Source organism: Macaca fascicularis, chromosome 5 (genome assembly GCF_037993035.2).
Source record: "Macaca fascicularis isolate 582-1 chromosome 5, T2T-MFA8v1.1".
Lineage (NCBI taxonomy): Eukaryota > Metazoa > Chordata > Mammalia > Primates > Cercopithecidae > Macaca > Macaca fascicularis.
The window spans coordinates 117,366,284-117,386,773 of NC_088379.1; the positions used below are offsets into that span (position 1 = coordinate 117,366,284).

General features: G+C 37.1%; 1 long non-coding RNA gene across 1 annotated transcript in view; it reads right to left on the reverse strand.

Moving 5' to 3' along the window:
* Positions 1-252: 252 nt before the first annotated feature.
* LOC135970811 (uncharacterized) overlaps positions 253-20,490 on the reverse strand; it is a 199,289-nt gene continuing 179,051 nt past the window's right edge. The window contains exons 2-3 of the long non-coding RNA XR_010586660.1: positions 2,980-3,103; positions 253-1,279 (exon numbers count right to left, since the gene is read on the reverse strand). This is a non-coding gene — a long non-coding RNA (uncharacterized lncRNA). The remainder of the gene's footprint in view (positions 1,280-2,979; positions 3,104-20,490) is intronic.

The following is a 20,490-nucleotide window of genomic DNA, read 5'->3' on the forward strand; positions in this document are numbered from 1 at the left end:
TAGAGGCTAATTATTATGTTTTTGTTTTTGCTTTGAGATGCAGTCTCCCTCGTCACCCAGGCTGGAGTTCAGTGACGTGATCTCAGCTCCCTGCAATGTCTGCTTCCTGAATTCAAGCAATTCTCCTGCCTCAGCCTCCAGAGTAGCTGGGATTACAAGCGTGCGCCACCATGCCTGGCTCATAGAGGCTAATTATTATGTTGGTGCAAAAGTAATTGCGGTTTTAGACCATGTATTTTAAATCATTATAACTAGGCTCAAATGCATCGTTATTAATCACAATAGGAACAATTAAAATCAACACATTTTTGCTAATGGGAAATAAGTTTGTTTATTCCTGTAGCGTAAAAATCTGTGCTTGAGGATTTGACAAACTCTTGGAAAGCATTTTCTGCATCCTGCTGGTTGTGGAAGCGTTTTCCCTGCAAAAAAAAAAAATTGTCGAGATGCTGGAAGAAGTGGTAGTCAGTTGGCAAGAGAGCATGTGAATATGGTGGATGAGGCGAAATTTTGTAGCCCAATTCATTCAACTTTTGAAGCATTGGTTGTGTAACATGTGGTAGCACGTTGCTGTGGAGAAGAACTGAGCCCTTTCTATTGACCAGTGCTGGTTGCAGACATTGTGGTATTCGGTGCACCTCATAGATTTGCTGAGCATACTTCTCAGATATAATGATTTCACCAGGATTCAGAAAGCTGTAGTGGATCGGACCAGCAACAGACCACCAAACAGTGACCACGTTTGGGTTTGGGAAGTGCTTTGGATCTTCTCGGTCCAGCCACTGAGGTGGTCATCGCCAGTGGTCATGTAAAATCCACTTTTTGTCACACATCACAAACCAATCAAGAAATGGTTCATTGTTGTGTAGAATAAGAGAAGATGACACTTTGAAATAATGATTTTTTTTAATTTTCGCTCAACTTATGAGTTGAGCTGTTTCACCTTTCCTGTTTGCTTCAAATGCCGAACTACTGTAAAACGATCGACATTGAGTTCTTTGGCAACTTCTTAAGTAGTTGTAAGAGGATCAGCTTTGATAATTGCTTTCATTTGGTCTTTGTCGACTTCTGATGGCCAGCCACTATGCTCCTCATCTTCAAGGATCTTGTCTCCATTGCAAAACTTCTTGAACCACCACTGCACTGTACATTTGTTAGCAGTTCCTGGGCCAAATGTGTTGTTGATGTGGCCAGTTGTCTTCACTGCCTTACGACCCACTTTGAACTCAAATAAGAAAATTGCTTGAATTTGTTTTTTGTCTAACATCATTTCCATAGTCTAAAATAAACAGCAAGTAATAAGTCATTAGCAAAAAATAAATAAATAAAGTGAGAAATGCCCATTAAAATGATGTATAATATAACCACATTTATTTAAGAATGTATTCCAGGATCAAACAGCAAATTCCAACAATGCATAAACCACAGTTACATTTGCACCAACCTAATGGGTTTATTTCTAAGGGAAAATTATCTCTTAAGATTTTGTCACCTCTCTCAGATTGTAGCATTGGAAAGTCTTGTCTTTCTGCATAGAACGTTACATTGGTAGTAAACCCAGACAGTATGCCTTATTTGAAGAGCCTCCACCCTTTGCCCAAATCTAGCTTATTTAGAACCTTTCAATTACCCTCTGGGCCTGTGTTGTCAGCTTCCCCGGTCAGCTTCCCATATATGCCTGTGAAACCCATAGGCATATATCCAATCAATCCATCCACCCATCTCCAATATATCTATATTTTTTTTTTCAGGTGGAAAAGCAGCCTTAGAAGAACCTTTATCTGAAGATTCTACTGAATATTTACTAATGCCTCTGAAGTTTGTGACCCCTAGTGCCTTGTGAGGCATGAACTGTTTTTCACTTGCCACTAAGAAGAGCCTTAATTATTATTCTCTCCTGATCTCTTACTCTATTGGTTCTCCACCTGATAGACATTAGAATCACCTGGGGAGCACTGCAACGAGGCTATTTCCAGGACCCCATCACCATATATTCTAGCAAAATTGGTTTGTGGAGAGGCCCAGGTCTCAATATTTTTTAACTTCTCCAACTGATTCTAATGTGCAGCCACCATTGAAATACTACTACCATACATTTCAGCTGAGTTTATAACAGTTCTGACTTCTTTGTCGACTCTTTTTTGGCCTTCTACAAGTAAGGCCAATGCTACTTGTTAGTTTTACGAGCCCTCTATCCTATCTTCCTTTGCATTCTGGTGAACACATTGTGTTTTTCTAATTTAATAATTTAGATTTCATCTTGTGAAATCCCATATTGTAGCAATTATGAAAGCAATGATCACTGTCTTCCCAAAGCATCTGTTGTTCATATAATTTTTATCTACCATCATTTCAGAGTCAGATAATTTCATTCAGGCTCATTCTCTCATCCAACCAAGATCTAGTCCAACTTCATCTATTCTTATTCTACCAGGTTGCTGACTGATAAGCCTCTTCACTGTTGCACATTCCCTTGAATTTCACAATTTTTAGTTATGTTCCCACAAGGCACAGCCTGCAGAGTCATCTGCCGTACTGTTGAACTCATTTGGATATTCTTTCAGAATCTTACATTGGCCCTTCAAGTTATCTTCTCCCAAATCGATAACCATATAGTCTTATGACATATCATTTACAGAAAATACAGGGTCTAGGAAATGTGTTGGCAGATTTAAGGGACCATTTTACATTAATCTCCTGGATCTTACTATCTGGAAAGTCATTCTAGTTTGCTCTCCATGATCTTCATCCTATTCCTCTGATAAATTTCTCTGGGAAAAAGTCATAGTTTCTGATCAATAACAACTCAAATATATACTCCTCTTGTGACTTTTTTTGGCCCCTCTTTAAGAGAGCTTAATCCTGGATATGTTTCTTTTATTCCCACTGTTTTCAATGTGTACTGCATTTTGATATCCTATTTTCCACTCTACTTTCTCTTAAGTCTTTGAGGATGGAGGTTTTCTCTTAAGGACATACCTCTGTTCTTTTAATATAGTCAGCTTTATTTTCTTGTTTTATTCTTTGTTCTCCCTCTGCTCTTGTTAAGATAGCAAGATTGAAACTCTAGTTTATCTTTGACATCCTGGGTAAAACATGATTCCTAGAGATAGAAATCAGGACATTTTCAATAAATAGTTTATGTTAACAAAACATTTGATTTAAAAAACAATCTTGATTTAGAAAAGTATATATAAATGAACAGTACAATCACTTATTAAAAAATGAACAAACCCATGCAACCATCACCCAGCACAAAAATTAGAAAATTATCACAAGCAACCCAGAAGCAACCTTCTTGCTACCTGCCAATCACTACTCTCACTACCTCAAAATGTACCCACCAATCTTAACTTCTACCACTACTTCCTATTTTTGAACTTTATATAAATTAAAACATATATTTTTAAAAATTTCTGGCTTCTTTCACTCAATGCTATACTTATAAAATGCAATCATGCTGTTGCATGTGCAATAATTTAGCCATTTTTATCACTATATAGTAATCCATTTTATAAATATATCAAGATATATTTATTTCTATTTTACCATTAGTAGACATTTACTATTGAAAGACAATTACTTTTATGAGCAACTTAGGATCTATGAATTCTATCAGTAGCTGTGAAATTACCTTGGCATTAAAGTATTACAAATAACACTGCTTCGAATATTCTTATACATCTCTTTTGGTTGGTATAAGTGTTCGACTTTGTCAGACACATACCTATGGAGTAGAATTGCTGGCCATATGGATCAACTGTGCCAGAATCTAGTTGATGCAGTTTCATGCCAAGGTTTTGGTATATTTTGAAAAAGTTAAATAATGACTTTTATTTACATTTACCAGTATATATATCACAGAAAGACATAACTGATCTAGTGAAATAATACACTGTGGAAGTAAGCGATATGATTGTAGCTGAACAATTTCCAATATTTAGGTAGAAATGTCATATACTTGAAAAGGCAATTAACCATTTATCACAATCTGATAGGCCTGGATCATAGAAGGCTCTGTGAGTCAGCTTACGATGTTTGCCTTAGATTCACTGGATAATAGATATTGAGCAACAGAGTGACCTGGTTGGAGTTATCCTTTAGGGAGACATTCTGGCAGAATGGCATGAAGTGAAATGAAGGTAAACTGAAGTCAGTGAGTCATTTAGAATATTCTTATGAAAGTCCACAGAAAACACAGGGAGGGATCAAGCTAGAACAATGACAGTGGATGCCAATTACTCTCCAAGGAAAAACTGAAGGTTGGGAGACAGGAAAGTTTTCTTGCCCTGGCTGGAGAAACGATTTTAATGACTATATAGCCTGTTCTTTGTAAAATTTCCTATCCGTTTTCTCAGGAAGAGACAAGATAGGAGAACTTTAGTGGTCAATCACCCTTCTAAGAATCAATTAATAAAGATTTTAATAAATAGTGATTCCATGTCCTCAGACTGATTCTTTTAAGTGGGGGAAGTAAACGCCTGAATTAAAGGTAATATAATAGTCTTATATTTATGTAATTTATAAGATAGCTGCATTGCTTGTCAGTATATACTTAATGTATGACAGTTCAGAACTGATTTTTTTTTCCTTTGGGATTTTTAATAATAATTATTTACTCCCTTTTCAAAGCCCTTATCTATATCAGCAGGATGCTATATTCTATGACAAGCAATTCAAGACTCATACTTCTTAGGAGTGGCCTCTTTTTGGAAACTTCAGAAAATGCAGGCAGGGAGTGATAGCAGAGAAAGAGCTTGAGAAATGTTGCACCAAAAATGAATCCAGAAACCAGTCTTTCTTTGTAGTAGTTTCATGACATTCAAATGTACCAAGAGTGTCACCGTTGACTTTTCACAGGTTAGAAACATCTTGCAATTTCTAGCCAGACTTCAACTTTAGTTCCAACTTTATATGACTAAGAGCAAATTGATTCAACTTAAAAAGAAAAATTGTTATTCCTTTATACAATAAGAATAAGAGGATTAGGAGGAAAAAATGTTTACCTCACAGAAGTACAGCAGATTGCACAGAATTGTTCTAATAATTTTAGTCCTGCTAATAAAGTCACTGGATTTCCACTCTCATGAGGGAGTTTCTCAAATTACTCCAAAATCTGCTTTGAGTGTTTTTGCTTTCAGAAGCTCAGAAATTACTAGTAGGGGATAATTAATACCTTCCTGCAGAGACAAGAACAGAATCACCAAGATAATTAAAGGAAAAGCAGGAACATGGAGCGTTCAGTGCAGTGTGGTCAGGAGAATCTGACTGTGAATCTAATGCCAACTCAGCTGCCACTTAAAGCCACATCTTCTTTAAAATATAAACTAAAAAAAATTACATCTTCCTGTCCTGTTAAACCCCTATCAACTCCAATGGGTATGGTACCAGGTTCAAGAGGCCGAATAAGAGACCCAGAGCCAGTGCACAAGACGTGGGTTTTGCTGGTGTCTTACATACAGGGGAGAGAGTCCAGTGGCAGCAGGCTGAACAGGAGAACCACAACCACTTGCAAAGGCATGCAGTTTATATAACATTTTCACTGAGCATCCTTTCCCTATCGACCTCCACCTGACAACCTTCATTCAACACTAAATTCAAGGCCTTCATGTCCTGTGTGACCAGTATTCCACAGGACGAGTCGGGGCTCAGACGTTCCTCACAGAAAAGGAATGTATTGCCAGGTTGGTCACTTCCAGACTCCCTGGCTTGGAACACACATTCAGGTGCATCTGTCATACAGGCTTGTTTTCAAGACATGCTTAAGTTGTTTCTGTCAGATGTGTTTATCATGTATTTGTCAATAGTTTTCTTCAAGAATCACAGCCAGGATGAGGAAGACTTGAAAACAGCACTGTGATCAGAAATGTATTATCCCTTCAGCAAAATTTTTCTGATTTTTGTCATTTTGCAAGTCAACATGCAAGGACATCTTGCAGAAATACACTCAAGCACCTGTGTGTACTGTTTGTATTTAAGGTTTGTGTTTCTATGCCATTCTTTGCTAATACCCAAGATAGCCCTAGGCACTCCTAAAACTACACCAACATTACCAAGTGTCAAGTTAGCAACCCCCAAAAATTATCTCACAGTTACGTTTTTAGGACATTCCAAATTCATGGGCTCAGAGGCCTTTCTTGGAGCTCTATCACAGAGGAAGGGACAAGTATATAATAGGCCAGGAGGCTTTCTGTTGTTCTTTCTGTCAAAAATCACTCAGACATGATGTTTATTTGTAGTAGCATTTTTGTCTGGGCTAAAGGAAGATGGATGAACTAAAACCTACTTGGGCTTGTCATTAATGGCCCAAATCAATCATTGCAAAAAGCCACTGCATTACCTCAAGGAGAGGATGGAAGCAATGGCATTTTGGTAAAGAGAGAGATGACTTTACTTCACTGATGGTAATTTTAATCATAAAAAATTTATTAATGTCCTCCCCCTTGGTGGTGGACAGATTCTTGATTTATTTATATTAATGTGGTAAATTGAATCAACTAACTTTACTAAAAGATTAGAAAAATGATAACCCTATGAAAAGGTACTAAACAAGCAAGCTATATTCTGTCCTATGTGGTAATACAAGAGATCAACAAACAGGGGGTTTGCATCATATTTTCCACAACACAACCTTTCAAAGTAAAAAAATAGTAACTTTGTGGATTGTGCTGAATTATAAACTCCATTAGGCCATGAATTTGAGGTAGGATGGGGTTATCAAAGGTTTTGCAGAAGATCATATTTATAGTTCAGAGCTGCCTCAGCTCAGAAGTGTCCTTCAGTTATACTCCTTAGTGTATTCACTAAGATGGTAAACAAAAGAAGCTTCATGAATGTAGAATTAGTAGATATCATTTCTGTACTACTTGGTTTCCAGGTCTTTGGGTTCCATAGCAATTGACATTAGCAAAGATCACAGCCTAGAGGATGGTTAAAATACAATTGTATTCACACTTTTTTCTCCTGCAATAGAAGAGCTATTTTCAATTCGATTGAACACATGTATGGGATGTAAGCCTAAGAGAATGATGAATTTAGCTTAGAACAACCACAACACTCAGAGGATAAACATATCCCTGTTCTGTGGAATATGCCCACTTTCAACAATGAAGGTGACCCTGCAACAGGAAGTACTTGGCTGGACTAGTTGTTTCCTAGGCTCTTGACCCCAATGTATTACAACCCAGGACACTTAAATAACTTGCAAATAAGACTGTAATACCTCTATCAGTGAACGCTAGAGATGAAGAAATGCCTTCTCTGAAAAAAAAAATATTAAAAAAAAACCAGAAGAAACACAAATTGATGGCTACCAAGCTTAGTATTGATCCTGGCAAAGTTTGTGAAAAAAGCCATCAGTGGACGGTTTGTGAGCATTGTGAAGGAGGGTCACTGGAAGAAAAATGGAATCACTAAGAGGACACCATCTTGTCCTTTTTCCTCTTCATTTATTTTGCTTATAATGTCACTAGAGCAGTTTATTTCTTTGGGAAATGCAGCTCCTCTCAGCAGAAAAAAAAAAAAAAAAAAAAAAAAAGGCTAGTACTAATTTAAAAAGTAAAGAAAGCTGAAGGTTATGGTTCTTTGCCAGAAAATAAAAGTTTGGAAATAGCAAGAGTGAAAAAATAAATCTGACGGTAGTTTAGAAACAAGACACAAACAAGTTCACTATGTTATCTATAAAGAAACAAGAAAAAATTTCATTAAAGTAATTCAATAATTCTTCCAGACCAAAAAAAAAAAAAAGGAGTATTTGCTACAGTGGTACTTGCAAATTTTGAAATCTCAACACAGAAGGTATTATTATCTACAGCACGAATTATTAATTTTGATTCACAGAATCAAAATTACTAGAACTTCCTGAATTGATTTTACTATACAACAATCATTCTTCAAATTAGAAAGTCTTCTGTCTTTATTTTGCTGATGAGGCTACTGAGACCAAAGTAGTTTTAATGAAAATTTATAAATAAAAGGGGGAATTTAAAATGCAAATCTCATACAGGTCTATATACCATACTGTTTTCTACATACCTGAAAATTCAACGTTAGTTATATTTCCTTTACACCATTTGATGTGATTTGACTGTGTCCCCACCCAAATCTCAACTTGAATTGTAGCTGCCGTCATTTCCACATGTCATGGAAAGGACCTGGTGGGAGGTAATTAAATCATGGCGGTGGGTCTTTCCTATGCTGTTCTCATGACAGTGAATAAGTCTCACAAGATCTGATGGTTTTATAAAGGGCAGTTCCCCTGCACACACTCTGTTGCCTGCCGTCATGTAAGACATGACTTTGCTCCTCCTTCACCTTCCGCCACGATTGTGAGGCCTCCCCACCAATGTGGGACTGCAAGTCAATTAAACCCCTTTCTTTTGTAAATTACTCAGTCTCGGGTATGTCTCCATTAGCAGCGTGAGAACAGACTAATATACCCTCTCATGCATCAAATGGTGAATATGGATTTGGCTGTCCCCTACCAAGCAATTCAAGATGGGTACATAAGAAAAAAAATTAGTGTATAAGTTGCAAATGTAAAATTCTAGGTAAGGACTACAAATAATAATAATTAGAAGAGAAAAAATGAAAGGGACTTGTACTTTTATATCAATCACAGAGACAAAAGATCTTTAAAGTTTAAAATTTTATGCAGGAAATATCACAGATTTCATTTTATAATTTTGAAATGAAGAAATAATGTATCTAATGTGTTCCTAACCCTCTCTATTAGTCATCCTCTGTTTTATTACTATACTATTTCTTTGGCTCAGTATTTGTGATTTTCTAAAATTACACTATTTAGACATCTATTTATTTGCTTATTGTCTGTCTTCACCTGAATTTTATCTTTTTCTAAAATTAAGTTATTTTTACATTTATTTTGAAATTATTTTGAAATTATTATCTCTCTCACTTATATGGAATTTTGTCTGCTTTGTTAACATCTGATGCCTAAGTAGTAACTGAAATATAATAAAAATTCAATACATATTCTCTAAAAACAATTTAAAATATGAAAACATATACACATAATATGTGATATATATATTTGCTAGGTGAACAATGTTAATTTAACACACATACATATTTGCTGAAATTCTAACTGAATTTCTTCCTTTTAGTATTGCTACTTTTTCTAAGAATAATGAGCAACTCAGCCCTTCTTTTATGTGCAAGATCTCCACATTTTCTAGAACATCAATAGAAAGCTTTAAACCTCAAAATATCAAAATGATAGTCTATGGAATGTCTGGATATATCTGAATTTCTCATGATAATTCTAGTAAAAACATGCATTTTATTAATATTTAACCTTTGAAGCAGGTAGGTATTTAAATATCTTAATATATTTGCTGATTATCTTAAGAAGGTACATATGTCAAATTTTAATACATTATATCTTATTTGGAAATAACAGAAATCTTGACCTTGCAGTATTGCTAGACCTATAAAATAAAGTATGATCTCATGAGAAATGGGGGCAAGTGTAGATGTCTGATGGAAAGAAAACAAATGCAAGCACAAAGACTAAGTTGAAACATAATAGAGTGTCGATACAAAGGAAGAACTTAACTAAAAAGTAAAATAAAACCTTAGGAAACTCTTCAAATGCAGCCACAAAAGCACAATGCTCGCCTTAGTGTTTGTCTAGACTCCATTTATACCATTATCATTTCCAACTGGGTCTACACTAAACATCAAGTCAAAATTATTTTCTGAACACTGGTTCCAGATTATGTCAGATGTTGTGGGTTGTACTTTTAAAATAAACTGTAAAATACATGGTTGCCATCTGTCTTAGAATTTTCTGTTCCTTGTTTTTTTAAGGCCTAACAGGCAACAATAGAATCAAATAAAGGAAAACAGCTGTGATGGAAAGCTTTGCAAGGCTAATAATTTCACTCTTAAACTAGCACTGAAATTGACACATTAGTCATTTTGAATAACCAGATTTGTCTTTTTATTAAAAACTGGTGTCCGGGTGCAGGTGGCTCATGCCTGTAATCCCAGCACTTTGGGAGGCTGAAGCAGGTGGATCACGAGGTCAGGAGTTCCAGACCAGCCTGGCCAACATGGCGAAAACCCATCTCTACTAAAAATACAAAAATTAGCCAGGGTGGTGGCGCTGGCCTGTAATCTCAGCTACTGAGGAGGCTGAGGCAGGAGAATCGCTTGAATTCGGGAAGCAGAGGTTACAGTGAGCTGAGATCATGCCATTGCACTCCAGCCTAGTGACAAGAGCAAGACTTCATCTCAAAAAATAAAATAAAATAAAATAAAAATAAAAACTAAAAACTGGCTTTGGAATTTTTTTTTTTTTTTTTTTTTTTTTTTTTTTTTTTTTTGAGGCTGAGTCTCACTCTGTCGCCCAGGCTGGAGTGCAGCGGCACGATCTCCCCTCACTGCAAGCTCCGCCCCCGGGTTCACGCCATTCTCCTGCCTCAGCATCCCGAGTAGCTGGGACTACAGGTGCCTGCCATCACGCCCAGCTAATTTTTTTTCGTATTTTTAGTAGAGACGGGATTTCACCGTGTTAGCCAGGACGGTCTTGATCTCCTGACCTCGTGATCCGCCCGCCTCGGCCTCCCAAAGTGCTGGGATTACAGGCGTGAGCCACCGCGCCCGGCCGGTTTTGGAGTTTTATAATTAATTTGTCTAATTAAATTAGCATCACTTTCTCTCAAGTCATTAATACTGAAGGAGAATATTATAAAATCTTACATTTGCACAAACTAAAAATGGCATGCTATTGACATTTATATAATGTACTGATATAAAGATTTTACCTAAACTTGCCATTTGAAATGGCAGTGAGTTGGCAGCTCCATGAATTATCCTCTCACAACTTCCCATTTGAAATGTGTTTATATGATAGAAATGATATTGCCACAATTTTGAAGAAATTTCTATAAATGATAAGGTTAATCTAACTTATCAACTGTAAAGTCTAACAAAAAAAAATCTAACTTATAAAAAATAATTTCCTACCTGAAAAAATACAAGAAGAAAAATGTTATCTATTCATCGTCTCTTCATGGATTCAGAGCTCTTAGGACTGTATCTTTGCTCCAGACCATTATTACTCCCTACTCTGTCACATAAAAATCACTCTGAGAGACGCATGCGATTTTACCACACTCTCCACTGCTTTCCTGTTACAGTAATCACAGCCTTTGCCATCTGGCCCACAATCTTCCTCTCCATGTTAAACCCTGCCATCTGTCGGAAGGACTTCAGTGCCCCATCACTAACCCACCTTTCTCAGTTCCTTAGCCTGCTGGTTCCAAGTCACCTTTGCTTCCACATGCAACTCAACTACCCACAACTAGATTTATACCTTAGTCTTAGTTACAACCACAAAGGCTCCACCTCCAAAAACACTTACGTATCCTGCTTTCTCACCATAACTGCTTCTCCTTCCGGCTTGCTTATTCAGCTACTCCTACAACGGTGCTTTGGCCTCATTAGATCACCAGACAGTTGATGGCTCTCCCAATATGTAAGAACTCTTCTTTCTTTACTTTTTTGTTATTGAAGTACAATCATGCACCCCATAATGATGCTTCAGTCAACGATGGACTTCCCAAAATATAATGTAGCTGAAAAATTCCTTTCGCCTGGTGATATCATAGCTGTCCTAACGTCACAGCACAACGTATTACTCATGTGTCTGTGGTGATGCTGGTATAAACAAACCTATTGTACTACCAGTTGTATAAAAGTATAACACATATAATTATCAACAGTATATAATTCTTGATAATAAGCAACAATGTTACTGGTTTATATATTTACTATACCTTTATCATTATTTTAGAGTATACTCTTTCTACTTATTAAAAAGAAATTTAACTGTAAAACAGGCAGGTCCTTCAGGAGGTATCCAGAAGAAGGCATTGTTACCATAGGAGATGACAGCTCCGTGTGTGTTATTGCACCTGAAGACCTTCCAGTGGGACAAGATGTGGAGGTGGAGACGGTGATATTGATGATCCTGACCCTGCATAGGCCTAGGCTAGTGTATGTGTTTTTGTCTTGGTTATCAACGAAAGAGCTTAAAAAGTAAAAAGTAAAAATAAAAGTAAACATTTTTAAATACAAAAAAAGTTTATAGAAAATTATATAAAGCAGGAAAATATTTTTTGTTCAGCTGTACCTGTGTTTGTGTTTTAAGTCTTATTACAAAGGAATCAAAACATTGAAAAAAGAAAAGTTTATAAAGTTAAAAAGTTAAGTAAGCTAGGGTTAATTTATTATTGAAGAAAGAAGAGTATTTTTTACAGATTTAGTATAGCCGAAGGGCACAGTGTTGGTAAAGTCTACAGTAGTATACAGTAACACCCCAGTGTTGATAAAGTCTACAGTAGTATACAGTAATGCCCCAGGGTTGATAAAGTCTACAGTAGTATACAGTAACACCCCAGTGTTGATAAAGTCTACAGTAGTATACAGTAACACCCCAGTGTTGATAAAGTCTACAGTAGTATACAGTAACACCCCAGTGTTGATAAAGTCTACAGTAGTATACAGTAATGCCCCAGGGTTGATAAAGTCTACAGTAGTGTACAGTAATGCCCTAGGCCTTCACATTCCCTCACCACTCACTCACTGACTCACCTGCAATAACTTGCATTCCTGCAAGCTCCATTCATGGTAAGTAACCTCTCCAGGTATACCATTTTTAATCTTTTATACCATACTTTTACTAAACCATTTTTTTATGTTTAGGCTCTCAAATACCACTGTGTTATAATTAATTGCCTATATTTAGTACAGTAACACGCTGTCTAGGTTTATAGCCTAGGAGGAATAGGCTATACTATGTAGCCCAAGTGTATAGTAGACTATACCATCCAGGTGTGTGTAAGTACCCTGTGACATTCTCACAATGACAAAATTGCCTAACAACACATTTCATACATAGCAATAATAGCCAGCTGGAAGATATAAAGGGGAAAAATACTTCATTTACAACACCAATAAAAGAGATTTTAAAAAAATACTTAGTATGTAATTTAGCATTAGATCCAGCTTCATACAACAACAACAATAACAACAAATAAACAGTGACTTAGTCACACAGTGGTTATTGTTTAATGCGAAATGTCCCATGGTCCAATCCAAGACTGGAATAGCTGTTTTACATATCCCAAGGGTCCCAGGCTCCCTCCAGCTTTCTGCTCTGGCCCTGGTGTCCCATTCTTACTACAAGAAAGAAGAAAGAGAAGAGCATGCCCCTTGCTTGGAAAACAGTCCTCAAAATTGTTCATACCACCTCCACTCATATTCCACTGTCTAAAATTCAGTCATATGGCCAGGCTTAACTGCAAGAGAGGCTGTGAAATGTAGCCCTTGTTCTGAGTGGTCATACGCCAGCTAAAATTCAGAGCTTCCACTATCGAGAAAGAAAAGGGGAAATGATACTGGGAGACAACTAGCGGTCTCTGTCACATGTAAGAATAAGTTTAAGGAAAAAAAATATGTAATATCTACTAAGAAATACTTTCAAATTGCCTGGGAGATACAAAATAAGATCTAAACAATTACAAAGCACACCACATTCTTGGGTGAGCAAAGAGAGATTTTACCTTGGTAATCCACAAAAAAAAAGGTCTAATAGCCATGAATTTGGATGCCTCAAGTAGTATAGCATAAATTTTTATAAAGCAAAACTGTTAAGTATATGTGTAAATGGCAGAAACACAATTATAGTAGTAGATCTCAACCTTTGGCAAATCAAACAAAAATAAGACTATAATTATTTTTAACAGTAGAATAAATAACATCCAGATGGCAGCTAAGGTCATCTTTCTGTCAAAAATAAAATTGGCAAATGCCCCCATTACTTGTCTGGCAAAGGTTCAATGGCCTCCCCAAAAGTTCTGGGAATCTCCATGTCTTTCATTCTTGAGATTCCCTCTGGCCTCGTCCCTGCCCTCCGAATCTCATTAGCTCTTGCCTCCTGTCTCATTCCCGTTTATACATTCTGCATAGACCCAGATGCGGGACACAGACCTTTTTCTTCATCTATCTAACAACAGCTCAAAAAGGCCTTTTTTGTTTATAGTCAAGTTAACTGAAAGTTTGGGGCAGAGGAGTGGGATTACAGCGCTGACAAGCAAACTGCTTATAAACATACCCAGACTGTTCTTAGAAGTCTTTAGGCTTTGGCTACCACACTGCCACAAATTTCTCACTCAAATTCCTGGTAAATCTAGCTTCTTGCCTTGTTACCTGGTTCCTGCTTGCCTTATGAATTCTGTCTTAACATTTTCCTGTTTATCTGTTTTCAGGTCTACCCCATTCTGCATCATCTCAGAAAATAAATTTTGCTTATTTTTTTAAATATTAGAGATAACTCCAACAAACAGCATGAGTGAAACATGTCGGGGGGCTATAATATCACCATAATTCCCCTCAGACTCCATAGAGTCATGCAAAATAAACATATACTCAACAGTGCACTGCAGCCAGCTCATAGTTGTTCATAAGAGTGGATTATAAGATCTCTTCCCTACTCTCCATGCAGTGACTTCACATCAGTTGTTTGAAATCCTCAGAGTGAAAGTATTTACAACATAGAAGCTGGCAAACACTCCAAATTTCAGTGATTTTTTGTTTTGGCTTGGTTTGGGATTGAGGGTTTCTTTGTGGTTTTTAGTGAGATGTTTGTTTGAGGAGCCTGCTTACCAGCACAACACTGCCTAAATCTTAAGAAAACTGTGTTTAATGTGCAAATGAAATTCAAGTCTGTTGACTCATGTTCCTCCCACATGAGCCAGCTAAACCCTCCAAGGCAGTGATAAGAAGAGGGAGAGGACTCTAAGCAAAGATGACTCCATCACTTGGATCCACACAGACCACAGGAACATGACACTCTGCCTATTCTAGTCCATGCAACAACATTGATTAAAACACTTGAGGCAACATGGATATGAAACTGTATAATTTAGTAACTTAAAATCATCAATTACACTGAACTGACCAGAGTTCAGTCCTGAGGACAAAGAAACACTATTATACCACATTCTTTTGTTGTTGTTGTTGTTGTTGTTTTCTGAGATGGAGTTTCGCTCTTGTTGCCCAACAACAAGAGCTGGAGTGCAACGGCACGATCTCAGCTCACTACAACCTCTGCCTCCCAAGTTCAAGCCATTCTCCTGCCTCAGCCTCCCAAGTAGCTGGGATTACAGACACCTGCCGCCACACCCAGCTAATTTTTGTATTTTTAGTAGAGACGGGGTTTCACCATGTTGGCCAAGCTAGTCTTGAACTCCTGACCTCAGATGATCCGCCCACCTTGGCCTCCCAAAGTGCTTGGATTATAGGTGTGAGCCATCATGCCCCGCCTATTATACCACATTCTAAAGTGAGGCACTAGGGATTAATATCTCTCACACGATCTAGTGAAAAGTAACCCCCAGCCTGTCCCCATCCATGTCCACCCCAACCAGCTATATAAGGAGAAGACTGGAGGGAGACAGGAAAGGGTTGCTATAGTCACTGGGTTTGTGTGGACTATAGTTTTCATGGAAAAAAGGTACTACCCAGCCCTTAAGCCAAGGTGGCAGGAAGGGATTTGACGATTACTGAATGGGATTTGACGATTACTGAATAGAATTTCTTACTGCCTTCAAGATGAGCGACTACCTTGCATTTGGAGAAAGACTATACTATCTATCTCCTAGGACTTGCTGACCATTCCCTGTGAATTAAAGAGAGAAGACGTCAGACTAAGAAAGAGGAAGACAGCACAGCAGCTAAGTTAACATATGCGATGGTAAGAGTGTGTGAGTTTCTTATAGGTCCAAGGACACCAGAAAAGGAGCTAGTCTCGAGTCCTTTTTGCCAATTCCTCATCCAAGAGACTATCCTCCAGGCAAAGGGGCTCCAGCAGGGGGAGGCTGTAGGATCCACCACTGTGGATAGGAGCTGAGTGGAATGAATTACAAGCACTTGTGCCAAAGAAGATGCTCCTTGCAACAAAACTGAGCCATAGGAAATTCTCACAGGACAGGGCAAAAAACTCACATACACCTTCCATAAGAACAATTCTTTAAATGCCTGCACACGAAGATGCCATCAGGAGAAGCCTGTCAAGATTATTAGCAGAAGAGCAACATAAACCTGCATGAGCCAACAAAGGAAGAAGCACAACTAACCCTGGGTAAAGCAGATTGGCATTCTGGCACTTTCTTTCTTCCTGTTGTCCCCAAACACAGAAGTTAGAGTCTGGATGAGGGGTAAAGGTAAGGGAGCACAAGAACAGGCCAAGTTAATCTCCCTACTCAAAAACCCTTGAAACATGGCATTAAGTCGTGACTTGATATGGGAAAGCTTTAGATCAAGAATGAGAGGGGAACTTTAAACTTGATTGCGTTGAGTTTTTAAATCTAAGAGTGTTCAAAGATCCTAAATCCGTCTGCAAGGTCCTTAAAAGAAAGAAATAGAGGATTTGATAAATATTGAAAGCAGTGATTAGAGAAACACAAAAAATTTCATGTTTATATTCCACACAGTTGAGATCCACTTCTTTAAAGACACAGCTTATTTGGATTTACCCAAAACAGAAACTCAAACAAAACTTGCTTCCTTTGTTTCTTTTCTTCTCTCCTCCCAGTTCCCTGTCAGTGTTCCTTCAGGGAAATCTAATGTGACATGGCTCCCCATGGGTTGATGCTGGCTTATGCTGCTCTTCTAGCTAATACTGACAGTCTGTTGATGGTGACATCTCCTGTGAAAGGCACTGCAAGAGGTAATCTCTTGCCAAGGGTACCTGTGAGTGCTTCACCCTAGCCTGGGGCTCAGCTCTCTGGCAAGGCAGATCAAGCCAGTACTTCCAGATCCTTTCATTGGCATGTCTTTGTATAATGGTCATTGTGGTGTCTTAGTTCATGTGTGCTGCTATAACAAAATACCTGAGACTGGGTAATTTATAAAAAGATAGAAATGTGCTTCTCAGAGTTTTGGAGGATGTAAGTTCAAGATCAAAGCACTGACATTCGGAATCTGGGGAAGTCCTCCTTGTTGGTCCTCACATGGCCAAAAGCAAAAGGGTGAAAAGGGCCAAACTCACCCCCTTTTATAAGAGCACCTAATCACATTCATGAGGGCAGAGACCTCATGACTTAATCACCAACCCACAGGTTCCACCTTTTAATACTACCATGGGAATTAAGTTTCAACATGAATTTGGGGAAGGACGCCATCATTCAAACCGTAGCATATGATAAGTGGTTTGGTGCCTTAGGCTAGCTCTCATCTGTCACTTATGCAATCATTCCTTGATGATAAATCCAATGTTAGTTGATTTACTCCCAAGTCTGTGCAAAAGATATTATATACTGCTACAGTAATGCAAAGAACCAAACATTTGTTTTCTACAATAAACACAAGTTGGTACTAACTGGTTTATCTTTTTTTGTTCACTTTCCATGTACTTACAGTCCTGTAAGGTTTTTTTTTCTTATTATTTTAACTCAAAAATTGTTTCCCTCAAATTGCAGGCTACTTATTTTTAAAATATTATTTAAACTTAAATACATATTATTGCAAACTTTACTTTTCATCATTTTACTTCTCAACAAAGACAAGGTCTCTAACCTCTCCCTCCACTCAAATTGCCACTCTCAAACCTCACTATTTATTTGCACCGCATTAGTTCTCTACAAGTCCAAAGTCTGGATAATATGTTTTGATAAGCAAATGGCCCAACATTTTGAGTTGAACATAGAATAACTGATAGAAACTTTGAAAGTTCAGCCTTTCTTCTCTCCTCCTACACCAATCTCTTTTCCCAATAAAATGAATAACATCATTCTTGCCCTCTCTCAGAAAACTAAAGGAGTTAACAATTGTTTTATTTTGTTTTAAATAACCACCACACCTCCAATATAAGTAGGCATATTGGAGGATCCAAATGAAGAAGTAATAGGCCAAATTCACTCAGTAAACACAGCTAAGGGTGAAGAGGTATAGCCATATAATCCTTTTTTTTTTTCTTTTTTTTTGAGAAGGAGTCTCATTCTGTTGCCCAGGCTGGAGTGCAGTGGTGCGATCTCTGCTCACTGCAACCTCCGGTCCCTGGGTTCAAGTAATTCTCCTGCCTCAGCCTCCTAAGTAGCTGGGATTACAGACACCCACCACCACGCCTGGCTAATTTTTGTATTTTTAGTAGAGACGGGGTTTCACCATGTTGGTCAGGCTGGTCTCAAACTCCTGAGCTCGTGATCCACCCACCTCAGCCTCCCAAAGTGCTGAAATTACAAGCATGAGCCACCATGCCCGGCTCGTATAATCATTTTTAAAAAAATTTTTGAATTTGTGTCTTTAGGCCAAATATGTGCTCTTCCTCTTACTTCATTGACACCTCTGTTTATTGAATTATATCTGGCTGTTGAGCACTTTCATGTCAATGTCCTGACTTCTAAAAGTGTTTGGGTTGACCTGAAACAAATATTGAATGTATAGATGCATATATATGTATGTCTTGCATCAACAAAGAATATGTCTTCTTTTCAAACACCCATAAAATGTTTGTAAATATTGTTTCAAGAATGGACAAACAAATCAACAGAACAACAGAGACCAAAAACTTAATGAAACCATTATATATATATATCTATATATATGAATGAATCATTACAAACTAATGCATGCAGATGAATTATCCAAATGTTCTGAGGAAATTATACTTCTAGGAACAGATTAAGTTGGATTGCAATTTTAAAATGCCATTCACGAAAATAAATTTAATTTAAAAATAAAAGCAGAAACCAAATGTAAATTGACAACTATTTAACTGATCTCAGAATAAATAAGAGCTTTCTAAACTGGGGGAAAAAATTATATTCCTCATTAGGAAATTCTAAACTACCTATGTACAATTTGAAGATCTCTGAAGAGCAAAGCCTCAGCATAAGATTGTAAGACAATTCAAACTGAGAATATCATTTATATCCACACTGACAGATATTTAATAATATTTTCTATATTAAAAACTCACTCAAACTCATAATGGAGACACTAAAACTTAGACTGAAAATAGCTATGAATAGAAAATTCACAGAAGATGGCATATAAATTATTAAGATATGAAATAAAATATTCCAGTTATTAATAAATAGAAATACCAATTAAAACAAACAGACAATACTATGTTTTCTAAGTTGTCCCTTTTTAAAGATAATATTTAGTGCTGCCGTGAGTGTATTGAGAAGAATCGCTCACACACACCTGGTGGGAAGATAAACTGGTATAAACTCTCTGGAAAATAATTAGACAACATGAACAAAAATTAACAAATATATTGCAATTTAACCCAAAGGAAATAGGCAGAAACAAGAATGAAGATGTATATTGAAAGAATTTCGTACTAGGTTATACAGAAAAACAAATCTTGGATACAACCTAACTTTGAATAATAGAAAAATAATTAAACAAATAATTTTTGAAGAATTTACATGTGATTAAATTAACATGCAAGTGTTTTAATGTAGCATTAGGTGGAAAAGTATATGTATTCCTATGTTTCAATTCAGACAAATTCTAAATCACACTAAAAAACACAAAGAAAATGAAACAATATAATTAACTACCTTAATTATATTTAGGTAGTACTGTTACAAAAGTTGAACTTTCTCCTCAAAATGGCTCAATATTTTCTAAATTTTGTAATGCACATGTATTATAAAAAGTTTTAAAAGTGCTCTTTTAACACTGACCATATTTTTTAATAGTTTGGAAATATCTCATGGAAACACTTAAAATATATCCCAATGAGCCTGGCACAGCTGCACAGAGTTCAAATCTGCAGTATCTATTGCAAGACTAGAGACAGGCAGAAGGGCAATGAATTTTCCTGCACCTGAGAAGCATACAGTCTGGCAAAGAAACAGACAAGAACGTCAACTACTAGAATACAACCTGCTAAATGCGATAACGAAGACATTCAGGTGGAAGTACAGTCAAAAGACAGTTAATTCAACAGCAAAGACATGGAATCAACCTAAATGCCCATCAGTGATAGACTGATGTGGTACATATACACCATGGAATACTATGCAGCCATAAGAAAGCGTGAGATCATGTCCTTTGCAGGGACATGGATGGAGCCGGAGGCTATTATTCTCAGCAAACTAATACAGAAATAAAATCCCCAAATACCATGTGTTCTTCTTATAAGTGGGACCTAAATGATGAGAACACATGGACACATAGAAGAGCGGACAACACTCACTGGGGCCTGTCAGAGAGTGGAGGGTGGGAGGAAGGAGAGGATCAGGAAAAATAACTAATGGGTACTAGGCTGAATACTTGGGTGATGAAATAATCTGAACAACAAACCCCCATGACACAAGTTTACCTATGTAACAAACCTGCACATGTACCCCTGAACTTAATAATAAGTTTTTTTTTTTAAGTGAATTCACCCCAGAGAAAGGAGGGTGCATGATTGGAAAAAATTCCAAGGAGAAAGTAACCTTT